Here is a 582-nt window from a genome sequence, read left to right on the forward strand (position 1 = left end):
ATAGAATGGAAAAAGCAAAGATTTTGTAATTTCATGGCTGACTTTTGTGATATAATTGGCAATCTCTTATTGCATGATTTGTCAACATCTTATCATTTCTTTTAGAATCAGATCAGTTACCACACACACACATGAAAAGTAGTATTGGTGTTTATAAGGCTCCAGGAATTGACTGAAGACTAATTGAAATGTTTTCTCAGACCAGTGTTATTGGGACATTTGATTGAAATGTTTAGAAAGACTTTATGTTCAGGGTGTTAAGGCAAATACCAAACCAAAACCACGTTGATTTTTATTCATAGCAACCCTTTAGATAAGACAAACAGCTAAGATTAAATTTGATCCACATGAAAAGCAAAGTTTAACTGAGACCTAACAGCACAGCTTCCAGCATCATAGCAGCAGTTACCACAGTGCCACAAACTGACAAGCACGGGGTTGAGTGTAAACAAAGGCATCATTTGGGTTTGCAACTTCACCAGCCATTGGAAAAGGGTGTGGGCCAGAGCAAGTCGGCTGAACACAGACTGCCCTCTACTGGTGCTGAGTCCCAAAGCTTTGAGGAGTGGTGGTTGGCATTCC

This window comes from Echinops telfairi, unplaced genomic scaffold (genome assembly GCF_000313985.2).
Source record: "Echinops telfairi isolate 266 unplaced genomic scaffold, ASM31398v2 ScPeMD7_443;HRSCAF=831, whole genome shotgun sequence".
NCBI classification, from domain to species: Eukaryota; Metazoa; Chordata; class Mammalia; order Afrosoricida; family Tenrecidae; genus Echinops; species Echinops telfairi.